Source organism: Pseudochaenichthys georgianus, chromosome 23 (genome assembly GCF_902827115.2).
Source record: "Pseudochaenichthys georgianus chromosome 23, fPseGeo1.2, whole genome shotgun sequence".
Taxonomy (NCBI): domain Eukaryota; kingdom Metazoa; phylum Chordata; class Actinopteri; order Perciformes; family Channichthyidae; genus Pseudochaenichthys; species Pseudochaenichthys georgianus.
This window is the reverse complement of record NC_047525.1, coordinates 3,437,219-3,453,418: the sequence shown is the minus strand read 5'-3', so window position 1 is coordinate 3,453,418 and position 16,200 is coordinate 3,437,219.

Genomic DNA, 16,200 nt, shown 5'->3' with positions numbered 1-16,200 from the left:
CAACTTTACGATAACTCAATAGAAGACTCTATTCCTTGAACTTCAAAAGAAACAACATTGACACATACACTTGGCTACATGCCAGATGTCATACAGATGTTTTGTGTACGGCATATTCTCTCTAATCCATTTGGCAATCTGGCGATGTTGGTCTGTGACGAGCAGTGTTGTGCTAGTTACCATTACTAGTTACTTCATTTCAAAAGTAACTCAGTTACTTTACTGATTACTTACACCAAAAAGTAATGCGTTACTGTGAAAAGTAACTTTTTAGTTAGTTAAAAAAAAAGGGCTCCCATTATATTAATGCCCTTATAGCCTTCATTTCAGTACTGTTATTGCATTGGAGAATAATACAATCTGTTGATCAACTTGACATGCATTATATGCAATCTGGATAGCATCGATATTAGCTGGCTTTACATTTTTGTATATTCTTTCTCCAGGTAGTTGGAAAAGGTTTTCCGTTCCATATGCCGCCCGGACATGGTATCATGCTATCTAGCTCCCTGAAAGCGGGTGACTCCACTGTAGCAATAGCCTGCATGTGTTCTACAACATACCGTGCAATGGCTTTATCGACTTTTCCCTGGCTAGCAGTCCCTTGGTTAAAATCCAGCCGCTGTTGCTTACGTAGGTGGAGGTGGAGTGGCGTCGGCTGAGTCTGGGTCTGTGCCGGTCTTAGTTACTAGCTTCGTCCCAGCATGTTGTTTTTGCAGATGTTTTAAGAGATTTGAATGACTGGTTTGGGCAGTAGATAGGTTATTTGACCTGCCAGGACACAACTTACATTTAACAGAAACTTTCTTTTCTTTGTGCTCGACAAAAGTGAAATAGTGAGAATATCTCCAGGTGGAGAAACTAGACTTGAGCTCCGCCGCCGCCGCCATGATAGTCTTGTTAGTAAACAACACAAACACGCCCACAGCGCGTCTCCGCATGTGACACAGGAAGTATCTAAGTACATTTACTCAAGTACTGTACTTAAGTACAGTTCTCATCTCTGTTCACCTGGCTGTTGACTATATAAAAAAACGCAGTAACGCACCATGTAGTAACGGTAACTGAGTTACTGAATTTAAAAAGTAATGCGTTAGAGTACTAGTTACTGCAAAAAATAACGGCGTTACAGTAACGCGTTACTTTGTAACGCGTTAGTCCCAACACTGGTGACGAGTGCCAATCTCCAGGATGTCCTCAAAGAAGGCCACCATCCTCTTCAGGCCTTCCAGTTCCATATGGTAGCTCCCACCACACTCGTTGCTCTGAAAATACAGCAGGGAACATTCCAGTTGGGCAGATAACTAGACAGGAGCTCTGCAAGGGCCCTGCCGTCACCCCCCAGAACCAGAGGTCGCCCTTCAGTCTGCAGCATCGCAATGTGGGCTGCCTGTTGTTGCGTCCATACACCCTGTATTGCAGGCTGCAGGATGTCTCGCTGGTGTGAGAAGAATGTTCGTTTCACGTAGGTCATCACACACATGTCGTTTAGGACTCGCAGCACCTTTGTTGGCGACGCACCAGCAAACAGTATGCCTGCAGACAACAGCATATTGCCTGCAGGGAAGTTTCCAATGCTTGGTTGACTCTGCCACTTAGTTGCCTGCAGACAGGAGTCTTAAGTAGTGTTCCAGTGGTTGTCCACACTTGACGGATGTCGACGCTGCCGCAAGATGGACAGTGGCACCACTGTAGTAGTTTCCCGAGGCTGGAGCCAAAGACGATGTATTTGGGTTCCTTGTGGAAGATCTCATCCCCAAATGCTTCCCGACTTTCTGACAGATCTGACTTGTCAGAAGAATCAGCTGCTGAGATGAGGCTACTGGGTTCCCAGTCTGAGGAGCCTAATACTGATGGTGGTGCAGCTGGACTGCTGGACGGCGCGTCTTCCAGTTGGTGTTGCTCCAGCTTTGACGCCTGGCTGCTGCTGCTGCTGCTGCTAGAGGCAGCCTGTGGTGGCTGGTCAGGTGTAGCTGGGTCTCTGGTGCCATGGACTTCCCTGGTACTGGTAGACTTGCAGTCAGCATCTCGGGCGTCACCTGGCATGCTGGAAATGAAATGATCAATGTAATACTATATTGTGTTTATATAAAACCACAAATCTATGTTGATCTGTTGCTTACTATTTAGAGTTAACAAACTCAACATTAGAAGGAATATCCCGTACTGTAATACAGTATTATATGACACACTCGCTCATCCTGTCAAACTGTTGTGATTTAATAGTGCAGTACTATTAACCAATCAATAGTGGCATTATCCTTTGACTGTGTCTTTGTGAGTTGTTTCCCAGTCTGTGTCTTGATGCTGACAGTAGCTGTTGGAGTCCAGTCTGTCTGGCAGGCCTGATCTTGACTCTGTCCTTCCAGCCAGGTGAAAACATAAATGTCATAGTGTGATGTTGTAAACTATTTTCGAGAGGTTAGAAGTTCTAGACAATATTATCATGATAAACATGTACCCTACAGTAATGCTTAGCTAGAGCCAATGCATATGTAAGTCAATATCATGCCTGACTAGCAACGTTCTACAATAATTATATTTAGCAGACTGGTTTGCCGGTTGCATGTTTGGTGTTTGGAACAAGACTAATGCTAAGCTTTTTGTTTTACATAACAAGTGTAAGATCTAAGGTGTGCATATTACAAAGAAGGTTTTTTTTCATGTGTCCACTGTGTGTGCCAGTCATGATAACGTGCAAGGTAAAACCAGCCAATGTGCTCATCTAAAACAAAACCTGGGGGCAATCACAAACCTGTTCCGGTGCCATGTCTGTGGCAGTGGCCATCTCCATTGATTCCTCTGTGGAAGCAAAACTGCTACTCTCCACTTCTGATTCTGCCAGGAGTTCTTCTACTTTCTGCAAATGTACACAATATGAAATGGATTACAAAATTATTCAAAACAGTATAGGCCTACACCTTGCTCATACCATTTCAACAATAATAATTCAGGAGACTACTAGCCACCGGAATTAAATCCTGATTTAACATCAACAAATTAGGCCTACACCTTGCTCATACCATTTCAACAATAATAATTCAGGAGACTACTAGCCACCGGAATTAAATCCTGATTTAACATCAACAAATTAGGCCTAACAACTTTACCTGCTTTCTCTCTCTCATTGCAAATGCAGATCGAGCCGGTCTTGATGTTGACGTTGAAAGTTGTCCCACAGCTGAAGTCCCAACTCTGGGGAAAACAGTTGGAATTGCTCCCTTCTTCAGGATCAAGGTCCTCTTTGTTGCAATGCCCATCTGCGCTCGTAGTAGAGCACTTTCATCAAAGGAGTCCCTTGTGAAGTGTTCACTGCACAGAACACTGTATTTGGTAGGCTCCCAGTCCTTCCTGGTTCTCTGTACTTGCTTTGCCCTTGCCTTTGACAGATCTGTAGAAATAAAATAAATCCAACCATTAATAGTCAAAAGATAAGCTCTCTATTCTATAGGTAATCTATTATGACGTCATTAACATGGCCATGGAACTCAATTTAGTTGAGGACAATATTTTGTCATAAAACACAAAACAGGGGGTCCTCCACAATGAAAAATGTTCTCGATTTAATTCCATTTCCTACCTTTATACAAATATATTAGGGACTATAGTGTTACAAAATCTAGGGGGGTCCGGGGGCATGCACCCCGGGAATATTTGTTTTTTTTTTTAAATTGAAGTTGAATGCATCAATCTGGTGCACTTTGAGGGCAACATTAAGAGATTTATGGATACAGCTCTCAACACTCATATGAAACATATATTTCAATAATCAAAAAACATTGGAAGGATTTCTTAACCTATTTTATACAACTAATATTACATAAATGGAAATATTTGTTTACATAGATGACCAAACCTGTGGAGGAAACTTCTGTGTAGCAATGCAGTGGGAGTCACCGACTCATGAAGGAGACACGGGATGAGCAGGAGTTCTGATGTCAAACACTGAGATGTAATAAAAGCATCGGCCGGAGAAATTCACATCACAAGTCACACAGTCAAAGGTTCTGACTGCACGGGTGGGTTGCCATGTCAAATCTGATCAGCCTCGCATCTTGGTAGACCTTTTAACTAGTTTACAGAGAGTCAACCCACATATTGGGGGAAGGTATACGTGAACACCTAGAGACACTGAATCACTTATCTGACTCTTTGGCTCTGTGACCGAGAGTTGACTGGTCATAAAACTGGTAATGTCAACAATAGCTGAGACTTCCAATTCCTTAAGACAGATAACAGACTTAGGGTTCGTCGTAAATGTCAACAGGCAGAAAGGTTAAATATCTTAGGAGTAAGGAAGAATTATTCTTTGACACTTAGGAGTAAGACAGAAATATTCTCTAACAGTCCCCTCTTTTTATCATCTATGATAACCTTAAAACATCAGTCTAATAATAATTTAGTCAATACTTCAATCAATAGGCGTCTTCAGATTTGAGTGTGGTCTCACCGTACATCAATTACATCACAAAGTAGAATAAGATTGACATATTCAATCACAATGATTGCTCAGCCAATCATAATAAAAATCATCTCTCATCAGTGTTTGATCATCGTTTGTCAAAAGCACAATAATGAACACACATAAAACACAGATGCATAATAGCAAAAACATCTTCTTTAAAATAATATGTTTTAGTATTTAACTGCTGAGATATTACTTAAGTTATCAAGTGTAGAATATTAAGGTTAACTTTTGTATTACATTCTATTTTCCCTTTTCAAGGAGACTCTCAGCCTCACTCCCACCACAGCTTCCTGAGTGCCACGCCCCCCCCTGGTGGGAAGAAGAGAAAGACCTTAGGCAGCTTTTTTAAAGTAGCAAAGGCGAACGAGGCAGCTGCACCTGAAGTCGAGCAATTTGTCGACATGGAACTAGAGATATCGACAGCGAAGATGACCCCTTAAAGTGGTGGAATAACAACAAGGGATAATACCCAAGATTGTCCATGCTGGCCAGAAAATACTTATGTATTACTGCGACCAGTAGCCCTTCAGAAAGGGCTTTCAGTACAGGGGGGAACATTGTAACTTGCCAGCGTTCCTCCCTGAAACCTCAGAATGTCGACATGTTGGTGTTCTTGGCCAATAATCTTAAAGTGCAGTAGATGGACTGTGCTAGTAGCTAGGCAGCTAGGCTTTATTTACATTTATTCTCAAGCTGTAACTTTATGTTCTGTTCCGTTTTTATATTCAGTACTGACTGCAGTATTTAAGTTAATCCTTTTGATTCAGTGACATTACTACTCAGTGGAGTCTAGCACTTTGTTTATGTTTTTTTCAGTACAAGAACCTTTAAGTGCAGTAGTTGAACTGGGTGCTAGCCGGCTAGGCTTTTTTTATATTATTATTCTAAAGCTGTGACTGTTTTGTTTTTATCTTCAGCACTGTGGTGAGGTATTTTGAGTAACTTAAGTGCATTCCTCCCTGTAACAAACAGGTTGGTGTTGTTGTACAGTAGTTGGGTGTCCACTGTGGACAGGTGCTACTGCAAAATTGACATTTTGTTATTATAAAGCTGCAAAAATTCTATTTTTTATGTTCAGCACTCAGGCAGCAGCAATATCTTTATTTTAGTTACTGTATGTTTTGTTACCAAAGAGACTTGAGTTTAAGTCAAGCACTTTGTTTAAAGCCACAGTAGTTGGCTATCAAATTAATTTTAGTTACTCTATGTGTTTGCTACAAGAAACTGACACTTGGATTTAAGTCAAGCACTTTGATGTTGATGGTGTCTGTTTAAAGCCACAATAGTTGGCTCCAGGTGCCACATTTTGAATGTAGTAATGTTTGTTCAGTATTCAGCAACTCCAGACTAAAGACAAAGTTATGTTTTTGTTACAAGAGAGACAAGTGTTGTCTGTTTAAATTCATTGTACTCACTCTAAGAGTAAGGGTGCGTTCACACCTAATAGTCCGCTCTCTGGTGCGCACCAGTCGACAGTTTGTTACATCGTTTAATTTTTCAGAAGGTTCGGTTTGCGTTCACCTGGGCAAAACTCAAACGGACTATAAACTTTAAACACAAGTCATGTGCTCGGAAATGCTGTTCAACCATTGGTCAGACATTAAGGGGGTACAAACGCAAATCCCGGCAATTTCTAGCTAGCGGAGCCTCCGCCATGGAGCATCGGCACTTTCGGCAGGTTATTCTCATGCTGCTGTTAGTCTGGAGATCAACAGACACTAGCGGCCCGCGCATATGATTATATAATCAGACAACGTCCGTTAAAAAACATTATTACATGGATGTGTTGAATACTCGATTCTGATTGGTCAATTCAAAACACGTGACACGTTTTTAATCCAGAACAGACAGACCGCTGTCAAGGATTTATTGACCGTTGTTAAGGACGCTCACATCTGCACAAAGAAGTCCGTTCGATTTAACTGTATACAGTTTGGCTGAAACTAACTGACAAGACAAGAGCGACAAGAAAACAGCGGAGAAGTAACGGGCAGAAACCCTCATTTTTACGCAGCGGTCAGACGGCGACACATATTCCGTTGCCAGTTACTTTGGCATTAGGGCAGGGATATCTAGATACTTCCCAAGGTTTGACATAATGAATTGTGCTACTTTTAAAGCAAGCAACGATTTTTTCAAATCTGTAATCAAAAAGCTCCTCCAAAACTCTATCGCAGCAGTTCCTGCCATTGCTACGTTAGTTCAAACAGTAACAACGGACTACTTTTCTTAGCGGATGCATGTCAATTTAAATACAACTATTTTTTAAATCAATAAAATCATTTTCTAAATCCACAAAAGCATTTCAATTAATATTGGGAGTCATGTCGTAACTTTGTTGAGAATGTGGCCATGTAATAAGCGGGATAATGTGAAGCATTATCCATGAGAGACGTTCTGCAGAGGAGGGGCGTTTCACCGACGACAGGTGTTCTTACTTTTATGTAGCCGACGGAGAATTTTTACTTTACACGACACTGTTCAACACTTAATTCTGCTTTACTCTTTAACTAAACAACCGCGGATGTCTTGAAAGAGTCTTTCGCTAAAGATTTTTGAAGATATCCGCATTCTTGTGACACGTAAATACTGCGCTTCCTATGTTTTGGTGCGGACTGCGTTCACACCAGTAATGAACCGCTCCAGAGTTCGCAAGCAAGAGCTCCGAGACCACCTATTTTAGCGGACCAGAGTCCAGGTCTCGGACTGCGTTCACACCGACCCAAATGAACCGCACCAAGCGGCTAAACGCACCAGGGTTCGATTCAACCGGACTATACAAGGCAGGTGTGAACGCACCCTAAGAATGCAATAAATATTTCCATTGAAACGATGAGAATCGTGTGATAATAGTGATCTCAATTCTTATGGAGGAAAATCGTGATTCACATTTGAGCAAGAATTGACACACACACACACACACACACACACACACACACACACACACACACACACACACACACACACACACACACACACACACACACACACACACACACACACACACACACACACACACACACACACACACACACACACACACACACACACACACACACACACACACACACACACACACACACACACACACACACACACACACACACACACACACACACACACACACACACACACACACACACACACACACACACACACACACACACACACACACACACACACACACACACACACACCACACACACACACACACACACACACACACACACACACACACACACACACACACACACACACACACACACACACACACACACACACACACACACTAATTGATACTAGAGGGGTATTTGATGAATGAGTCTTATTTCCAGGAAGTATAAGACTGATTATTATAATAATAGTATATACATATATACAATATATATTAGGAATGCTCCGATCAGGGTTTTTGGGGCCGATCGCCGGAATGAGAATCGGCCGATACCGATCGCCGATCTGATCATAGGGTGGGTGGGGGCTATGGGGATCTTCTATTTAAAGTGTTGTATTGTGAATTGTTACGTTCCCGATTGGGCTAGGGGGACCAAAAGGACACGACACGACCAGATTGGAATACATTACCGGTGGTTTATGTGTTACTGCAAGTAAGTAAAATGATGTACACAAACAGCTTGGCCCAACAACGGGTCAAGCTGTCACTATCCAACAAAAGGGGTCTCCAAAAGAGAGTTGCCCAGTGTTGAGAGCTTCATAGTATGTTGAATACTTAAAACGATAGTTAGTTATAATCAAATATAATCAATTATATTCTTGTATAACCCACAATGAAAATGCTTCATATTTTAGGTTTTTCTATATTTACAGCATAAACAAAACAAAGTGGTTTGTTTAGTTGAGTGTAAGGCCTAAAATGATTTATGCCCTAATCTCTGATAAGAGAGTAGGCAGTTTTTTCCTCTCCTCTCACAGCAGGGAGGGGGGCTCCGGACTTAAGGAGAAACACATTGAGGCCTCAAAAAGGTGGTTATGTCAGAGCCATAGAATATGTCTAGTCATGTTTTGTTTTACACAAACTTGAGAAGGTGTGTCTTATGCCAGAGCCAATATAATATGTTGGTTGGGTATAGAGGAGGTGTTTGTGGGTTTTCTATCCGGTATTTTTGAGCATATAAAGAATGGCTTTTTTGGATTTCGGGGGGGAGAGAGAGGGGGAAACCCCTGGTATACTCTCTCCTGGTAAGCTCTGTCCTTCAGAGCTGGGTTAATAGCTCTCGGTAAGGTTCTCTCAAACTTGGGAAATATCTCTTGATTTTCTTCATTGAACGCTGAGTGAATTTCTTGGTTGGAATGCTGAGTGAATTTCTTTGAATGAGTGCATTTCTTTGAATGCTGAATAGAATGATTTGATGGGAGAAGCGTTTGTGAGTATTAGTACCCGCCTCCGTGAGGACCTTCCTCCGAATTCATGCGGATAGGTATGGGTTTTTGAATGTTAGTACCCGCCAACTGTGACGGAAAGAAGCGTTTGTGAGTATTAGTACCCGCCTCCGTGAGGACCTTCCTCCGAATTCATGCGGATAGGTATGGGTTTTTGAATGTTAGTACCCGCCAACTGTGACGGAAAGAAGCGTTTGTGAGTATTAGTACCCGCCTCCGTGAGGACCTTCCTCCAAATTCATGCGGATAGGTATGGGTTTTTGAATGTTAGTACCCGCCGACTGTGACGGAAAATAAAAAAGTATGGAATCGATGTGAATTGATTTGGTGAAAGAAAAGTTGAATGTGCTTTTTATTATCACCGATCTTTTTATGAGGAAATGCCTCAATCGGGAGATTTTGAAATGTCACAACTGAATTGGGCAGTTGAAGTGAAACATTTTGATAATAAATGTAAGACTGTGAATTAAAGTTTCATATTTGAACATGATCACAGCATCATTTTTTTGTTTAGTATGATTATAATGTTGTAAAGAGAGAAGGTAAAAACCATGTATTAGTTTGGACCTATTTTTCTTCAAATAAACTGATCCCACCTTTTGGACTGGGACAACTTAAAGGACATCTGTGCTCTCCTCTCCTGCTTCAAAGGTAAGACTGCACCCTGCCACACACATGTTTAGGTAGGAACACACCCCATTTACTGATATCAAAATCCTTCGGGATCGCTTAAACAGATTAAAAAGAGTTGTCTGAATTGAAACAGCAGTTAATTGAACCTGGTTCTTCGGGGAGTTAATAGAGGTGAGATCTTGCTGACTTGGTGGATCTGAGCCAAGCAGTAAACTTACATAGACTCAGTAACTTCGGTTAGGTCAATTAGTAGGTCAGAGTAATTTACCGGAATAAATTATCAGGACCTCACCTATACTCTAAACATGGCGCCCAACGTGGGGCTCTGTGAAAAGTAATACTTTTACAGAGTCAAAATACAAGAACCAAAACGACCTAGTGAAAAAAGTCGATGAGTACAAATGTGAGTAAAAGCCTAGAAACTTGCATGTGTATAAAAGAGTGAACGTAAACCCTTGAATAAAATAAAAAATAAAATAAAAAGAATGGCTGATGAGGTTAAAACGCAATTTAATGACTCAGAGTCAACCACACAGGGAGGGATACACAGAAGCAAAATCCGGAGCTTCTGCTCGCCCTGGTCAGCTTAGCCCAGACCCACGGGCGTACCGCGACCTAAATACTTTCCTGTCAGACTACCGTTTGGACAGAGAGCAACAAGCAGGTGGTATAATGTCTGAGACCCTACCTCCACCCTACAGGGATAAAAGCTCAAAAATGCCATTTATGAGTATCTACTAAACCTAGTAGAAAACACATTGTTAGACATGATATTCAGGGAAAAGGAATGTTGGAAATAATAAATGTCAATTATTGAAAATCTTAAACTAGTCAACAAACCATGTTAGTGAACCCTGCTAATATTAACTAAAGCTAAAACATGCAGGAGGAATAGCAGCAGCTCTGGCAAAGAGAATAGGTCCTAGCACAGAGTGATAATATGATTATGAAGGACTATTAAACTGTCAGAAGGCAAGGTGATCAGATGACCCACAAATACTGGTTGTTTTGCATGTACTTTTAAGAGAAAACCTATGTGGGAACTATCAGCAGATATCAAACCCCAACAATATCTTCAAAACTAATAGGAGGAAGTTTTTTTGCGAAGCTAAAGCTCAAATACTTTACCAAAATCAACTAAACTATTTTGCTCATGCTTACACTTTTGAAAAAAAAAAAATCTCCCCCTTTCTCTGCTCCCGAGGTGCTGCAGAAAAACCCAGCACACGGGGTCAGATACAGGTGTGACCTCTGGAGGGGAAGAAAATCTGAACAGACCACGGAGCGACCCATTAAAAGTTGTATGGCCTCAGCACAGAGAGGAAGATGGAGATAAGAAACTCTCCCAAAGCAGGCTACCCCCACCCCCACCCAGCACAAGGGGAATAGTGTTCCTCTCACCAAAGAACAAATCAACTCTTAACCAAGTCAGATCTAAAATAGACATAGCTCCAGTTGTTAAGAAAAGAGGGAGATTCAAACAATTATCTTAACACCAGAACAAAAATATCAATATAAAAAAACTGAGAGAATAAGAATGGAAAATGGCAGAGGATGATGTCTGATCCAGATGTGGAGTTTAGGACCACAGGAAGTAAGCCACACAGGGAAACATTGAAACCCTTAAAGAAAAACCGCTGCTCCAAAGGTAACACTGTTTACAGAGGGGAGTTTGCGAAAAGGTGACCAAGCAGCCACTTGGGCCTTTATAATGAAAACTAATTCAGGTGAAGTACTTTGCAAGCAAAAGGGTGCAATACCAGGTACAGCACACACTGCTGAGGCAAAGGCCATTTGTTGAGGGACTTCTTTTTGCTAAACAACGTAAAATAACACATCCGTATTGTTACTGATAGTGATTATTGTTACAAAGCGGGTAAAGAAGAGCTTAATAACTGGGAACAAAGGCAGTTTACCAATGTGAAAGGTGAAGCACTTACACATGCCCTTCAAGTGAGGGTCTTATTGCAGAGTTAAAGGCAGGCATGTACCTGGAGTGGAATCATGTCCGTAGCCATACAGATAAGATCAAATTAGACTATCAGGGTAATAGAGAAGTTTTACCTTGCTTAAAGCCGGGGACGAGTTAACCACCTGACTGCCATATTCCCTAGAATATGGAAAAAGGGTGGAAGCATTCACGTACCCCCTGAAGAAGCTCCTCAGGTTGTGCGTGAACTACACAGCAGTTTAGGCCATGTGGGCCTATTTCGGATGAGAAAATATTGTCTCCACAATAAAATCCTCATACTGAAACCTCATACACTTACAACACACACGGTCAACATGTCTTCAATGTGTAGAGGTGGATGGGTTCAAGAAAGTTCATCCTGAGCATCTTAAAATAATAAAGGAAGAACCACTAATCAGTTTTAGGGCTGACATATGTAAAACAAATTGGGACATTCCAATCAATTTGACAAGGCTGAATATATTCCTATATGTATGGAAAAGCTACCTAGGGCAAAGGTCAGGTCATATCGAACTATCACACCTTTTCTGTTTAAGTTCAGAAATCGTGTATGGGTGACCAGAAAGGGGCGAAGTCCAGAGAAGGGTTAGCTTAAAACTAAATCAGAAGGTTTGGATACAGTGAAGTCAATCTCTGGGAACGTAGTTTCACTCCAGAAGAGAGGACCGGTTCACCCGAGCCAACTGAGTTTAGAATCCAGATAGGAATATGACTACGGCCTACCCAATCCACTGTTGATGCTATCAGTCTCACATCACATGACATGTTTTGCACACACACGTGGCAGTTAATGTGCTTTCTTCCACAGGAGAGGATGGCTTTTTGTGGGATCTTCCCGCAATAATTTAGAATTTGTCTTGGTAAATTCTGTACCAAGGGATATTTTATGGAGCAAAAGAGGGAATTTAAGTCTGAGTAACAAGTAATAGCTCAAATGCAAAGGATTTAACAGTAGAACTGTTAGAATCGTTAGTGAATTATGCAACGAAAGATGGCAAGACGAAACTCTGTCTATTAGCATATGGATCATTGGAGCTTGAATGGAGAATACCTCAGTATCAAAGAGGAAATGGGAAATAACCTTTGTATTATTTTTCTCATTGTTTTTTAATTTTACACTATTAGTTTTCTTTTCAGTTATTTTAATTGTTATATGCCTACACCCTACAACAGTATTCATTTAAATTAGATTTTTTTGAGCACATCTTCCTCCTTCTCTTTTGCTGGTTTTCACACAGCATGGAGGTGTAGGGCTGTCAAGTCGTTAAACTGATAAGAGTAAATTATGGCCCAGTGCTTGAGAAAACCCTTGGGGAAGTTTTTAAACTGAAAACAACTTTTTATGAATCAGATAAATGATTTATACTTGATTTTAGCTATATTGTTGAGATTAATACCTCAGCAATCTACCAAGAGGATTTGAACCTGCCTAGCGGGACAACTTCAGTCACAGTGCCTCAAGTGAAGCCAAGTCCTGGACCCAGGAAACCTGTGCAGCATGGAGCCAGCGGCTGAGTCACCTTTACCCCTGCCAGTGGAGGATGATGTTTCTTCCAGCTCTGAGGGACAGGCTGCATCTCTACCCGCTGAGCCACTCAGATCGCAGTGGATTTCCCAAAAAGGGACGACGACTACCTGATAACTGCATGGTCAGATATCAGACGCCAGGTAGCAGCAGCCCTACCTACCCCTGCCACTGGTCCACTTCACCATCTCCAACGACTTTGTGCTGGTCAAGGACTTCCAGAGAAAGAGCTGGAAATCCAACCGTTGGCAAGGGCCCTACCAGGTGCTCCTCGTCACCCAGACAGCGGTCAAGGTCACCGAGAGAGCTACGTGGGTCCACGTCAGCCACTGCAAGGTCGTAGTCACAGGCCGGGAGAGACGGTAGAAACAGACGACAACAAGTAACGTGCCAAGTCACCACCAGCACCACACTCACACTGCACACACAGGATGTCATGAGCGAGTGCCAGCTAAGCTGTTTCATATGCTTCTGGTTCCTCGTTTGTGCCATCATTGTGTGGGGCCTCATTGACCTTGTCACAAAGTCATGAGCGATTATTGACGAGGTCTAAAAAATCCACAACAACTGTCGACCGAGTTATCTGGCTTTCGTTTGGAGGTGTCATCCAGGGAGGAACCTCAACCCCTCCATGGTCAGGGTCAAGGATTTACATCAGATAGCAACATGGATTTAGGAGTCTACACCGGAACCACAGATAGGCCCCCCGCTCCTGCAAGTGCCAGGCCAAGTGGGGGTGCGTACAAATCTATGATCATCATGACTCTTTTCACTCTGATGCCTGACCTATGTGTCACCGAGAACATTCCAGTGAGGTACTATGTTTTCGGCGTTCTCCACACCAGGTTCATCAAAAGGTCGTCCTGATTACAAATACTGAAGAACTTTTCATGATATTGATGCTTGAAGTTTTACGTATGTAATATGTATGTGTTTTTACGATTTTATCTGTTGCTGTTTGATAACTTTGCGTTTTAAAAAGAGGGTGTTGAGAGCTTCATAGTATGAAGTAAATACTTAAAACGAAAGTTAATTATAAATCATATATGATCAATCATATTCTTGTATGAACCCATAATGAGAATGCTTCTTGATGGTTTTTGAATATGTATGTATGCTTACAATTTTAGTTGTTGCTGTTTGATAACTTTGCATTTTAAAAAGAGGGTGTTGAGAGCTTCATAGTATGTTGAATACTTAAAACGAAAGTTAGTTATAATCAAATATAATCAATTATATTTTTGTATAACCCACAATGAAAATGCTTCATATTTTAGGTTTTTCTATATTTACAGCATAAACAAAACAAAGTGGTTTGTTTAGTTGAGTGTAAGGCCTAAAATGATTTATGCCCTAATCTCTGATAAGCGAGTAGGCAGTTTTTTCCTCTCCTCTCACAGCAGGGAGGGGGGCTCCGGACTTAAGGAGAAACACATTGAGGCCTCAAAAAGGTGGTTATGTCAGAGCCATAGAATATGTCTAGTCATGTTTTGTTTTACACAAACTTGGGAAGGTGTGTCTTATGCCAGAGCCAATAGAATATGTTGGTTGGGTATAGAGGAGGTGTTTGTGGGTTTTCTATCTGGTATTTTTGAGCATATAAAGACTGGCTTTTTTGGATTTCGGGGGGGAGAGAGGGGGAAACCCCTGGTATACTCTCTCCTGGTAAGCTCTGTCCTTCAGAGCTGGGTTAATAGCTCTCGGTAAGGTTCTCTCAAACTTGGGAAATATCTCTTGATTTTCTTCATTGAACGCTGAGTGAATTTCTTGGTTGGAATGCTGAGTGAATTTCTTTGAATGAGTGAATTTCTTTGAATGCTGAATGGAATGATTTGATGGGAGAAGCGTTTGTGAGTATTAGTACCCGCCTCCGTGAGGACCTTCCTCCGAATTCATGATCACAGCATAATTTTTTTGTTTAGTATGATTATAATGTTGTAAAGAGAGAAGGTAAAAACCATGTATTAGTTTTGACCTATTTTTCTTAAAATAAACTGATCCCACCTTTTGGACTGGGACAACTTAAAGGACATCTGTGCTCTCCTCTCCTGCTTCAACGGTAAGACTGCACCCTGCCACACACACACGCTTAGGTAGGCACACACCTCATTTACTGATACCAAAATCCTTCGGGATCTCTTAAACAGATTAAAAAGAGTTGTCTGAATTGAAACAGCAGTTAATTGAACCTGGTTCTTCGGGGAGTTAATAGAGGTGAGATCTTGCTGACGTTGGTGGATCTGAGCCAAGCAGTAAACTTACATAGACTCAGTAACTTCGGTCAGGTCAATTAGTAGGTCAGAGTAATTTACCGGAATAAATTATCAGGACCTCACCTATACTCTAAACACCAGATATACAAAAGGAAAGAAAATATCACTTCTAAAGTGGAAACAAAACAATAAACAAAACGGACTGTGGAAGAACACAGCTGGTGCGGGTCTACAGGTGCTAATCACCTGGATCAACGCAATACACACAAGAATGCTGATCTACAGGCGCTACTCACCTGGGTCTAAGCAATACACACAAACATGCTACAACACACTGCTAAGCAGTCTAGCGAGGCACAGAAAACACACTGCTAAGAAGTCTAACAGAATCACGGAATGAAGGCTTTGTCACAAGGAGAGGGTTGAGGCATCTGTCACAAAATACAGAGTCTCCCGAATGGTGTCCGTGCCCAGCCTTTATACTCCTCCCCCGGATGACGTGGCAGAAGCGAGCAGGGATTGGGTGACGTCTGGCCAATGATAGCAGAGGAACTGCACAGCTCATTTACATCTACACACACAACCAGAGTTAAGGGCACAAGGTAGCAGCGGCTGTAACATGAATTGTGTAGCAGTTAGCCGGTAATTACCGGACTATGACCTGTAATATATGCTGATGTTTAAAACTCAGTTAATGGGGCTCATTTTTATATTGCTTGAGTTTATAATCGTAACGGATCGAAAAGTTCAGATTCATTTTTCAATAAATTATACGCTAACACACACAGCAAACAACATTATTATTACATTCAAATGAAGAACATTATTCAACTTTACATTAACTTTGGCTAATAACCCGGGAGAAATTAGCGGAAGCGCTCTCTCTCCCTCAGCCCGTCAATATCTCATGCAGCTCGCTGATCCAGTAATAAGTAACCCGACAGTGAAGAATAAACATAGTTATAACTAGTTTAGCTTGTTCCAGAGG